This window comes from Watersipora subatra, chromosome 1 (assembly GCF_963576615.1).
Source record: "Watersipora subatra chromosome 1, tzWatSuba1.1, whole genome shotgun sequence".
NCBI classification, from domain to species: domain Eukaryota; kingdom Metazoa; phylum Bryozoa; class Gymnolaemata; order Cheilostomatida; family Watersiporidae; genus Watersipora; species Watersipora subatra.
The window spans coordinates 44,851,808-44,854,151 of record NC_088708.1 but is presented as its reverse complement, the minus strand read 5'-3'; the positions used below and the strand labels follow the sequence as shown (position 1 = coordinate 44,854,151).

Genomic DNA, 2,344 nt, shown 5'->3' with positions numbered 1-2,344 from the left:
TCTAAGTAGCACTCAGAACAAATATTTTGTCAATTTTGTTTTATTTATTTTATTTGAAACATTATAAAACGTTCCTCCCAGGGGACGCTGGACTTGGGTATCTGCAAAATTTTGACATGTACTTGATAATAAAATAGGTTGAGCAAGTAATTATGACAATTGTATTTTGTACAATAGTACTGGCACTCTACTATAAAGCATGCACACAGCTTATAAGACTAGGAGTGAAACTCCTGCAAAGTCCAAGTGTCATTTAATTATGAAAGTCCAGAAAACAGTTTCTGTCCGGCATCGTGCAGAGGAAAACATCACAGTGTACACATTTCACACTTGTTTTGAATTTGCAACCTTCTCTTCGGCAACGCGCACTGTTTTTTAATCTCATTGCCATAGGTAAATGTTTTGCACCTTTTTCTCGACTTTTTTGTGTTGGGAGAGGTACGACTTGACGGTATTGACGTGGAGTGTCATCAGGATCATCACTAGAGCTGCTGGAATCCCAAGCATCATCAATAAGTTGCTCTCTTAGCAAAAAACGGTAGTCATACAGCTGCATTATTTTGGAACCTGTGTTGTTCCTTCTGTATTCTAGCCAACAGTTGTTCACAGCTACATCTGTAAGATGCATAATAACTCGGATCGGCCACCGCTTTGATCGTGCCGTAAACCGATGGTATGAAACCATCTGATCACATAAGTCTACTCCTCCCATTGATTTATTGTATTCTCGAACGGCAGCTGGTCGAGGCACAGTAAAAAATGACTTAGTCTTTTTGCACCATCTCCGGCACTCATCTCTTGGTTCTAAGCCATGTAAAGAAGAAGCAATAAGAATGCTCTTGTTGTCAAACCACTTTATGATGCTGATCTGCTCGTCTTTCTGGTTTGCATAGACAAATTGCTCCATGGCTCCTCTATCTTTCTTCTTCATGACTTTATCTGCTGAGAAAGAACGTTACTGGAACATTCTTGAAGCTAATAGTCCCTGTTAGGGATATGTCCTTTTTGGCCAAGTGATCTATCAAAGGTATGGTAGTAAAGAATCTGTCACAGAATACACGATTTCCTTGCACCACATCTTTAGTGAGCCGCAGGACCGCTCCTACTCCTTGCCTACCCGAACCATCATCAAGCTTGTAATCTTTAAATGTATTTTCACCCTGATATATTTCGAAGTCTATTACCATGCCACTAGGAATTGCTAGCACAAAGCTTTTGAGGCCTGTTGGGGACGGCTTTCGCGGCACGTATTGCCTAGCTGGACATCTTCCGGTGAAAGATATCATCTGCTCATCAATGCTCACTTTGTCTCCCCTAGCTACTTGTGTGCAAGCAGTTCTTATCTGTTCAACGAAGGGACGGACTTTCCAAAGTCTATCTGCTTTTTTCTCATGCTCATTTACCGAGAAGTTGTCAACTACTTTAAGATTATTTCTGATTTTAAAAACCGTGTTCGAGACATTGAATTTGCTATAATTGGTACCCTCGTCTTCTTAGACCAATACATTCGCAGTCTCTTCATGTTGATGCAACCCATTATGAGGCTCATCCCAAAGAATTTGTTAATCTCTGCCATCGTTGTACAAAGACTTTTGCCATGGTTCTGGGCATGATACTGGTTGGTCAGATCAGCTATTGTTTTGAATGTGTCATCATTCAGGTATGCTTTGAATGATTCCAGTGATGTCTTATCAAGCACTGGTGGGTCAGAGAGTGCAGGATGTTGGGAGAACCTACTGGAAAACGTGTCACTTTTCTTGAAATTATAGCTTCTCTTTTTGCTCGCATCCTTTTTTTGGTAGGAGGTTGTGGTTCGGCAACATCATCATCTGTGTCAGCATCATAATCTTCATCACTGGTGTTTTGAGAAGCTACATCTTGTTCTGGGTTGTACTCATCTTCGCTTGACAAGTATTCAAGATCAGACTCATCCAGTTGGGCTAATAGATTATTATCACCATCCCCATTTAGTGACAAATACCGCTTTTTTGATGAATTTCCTACAAAAATTACTTTTATTGTCATAAAAACTTGGACAAATGCACACATGAGCATTGTTGACAAGTCAGCAAAATAAACTGTGACTGATAAATACTTCAACTTTACATTTCTAAAATGTATGCTAAAAATTGTTTGTAAGCATTAAGCTCCAATGTCCCCTGCAGAGGACATCAGATTTAAGCTTGAGCAAAATAACTTCTAATACTAATAAATAAACTTTAAACTAGTTCAACATTTTGAAATGCATGTTAACAACAAGAATATGTAGTTTAAAATTATAGATGCACTGCTTGAACAACTATACAGATAGATTTACCTGGAAGGTTTGAAGTTTCACACTTTG

The 2,344-nt window shown here is 39.0% G+C and overlaps 1 pseudogene; it reads right to left on the bottom strand.

Moving 5' to 3' along the window:
• Positions 1–253: 253 nt before the first annotated feature.
• Positions 254–1,576, bottom strand: LOC137388130 (piggyBac transposable element-derived protein 3-like; annotated as a pseudogene).
• Positions 1,577–2,344: the final 768 nt, after the last annotated feature.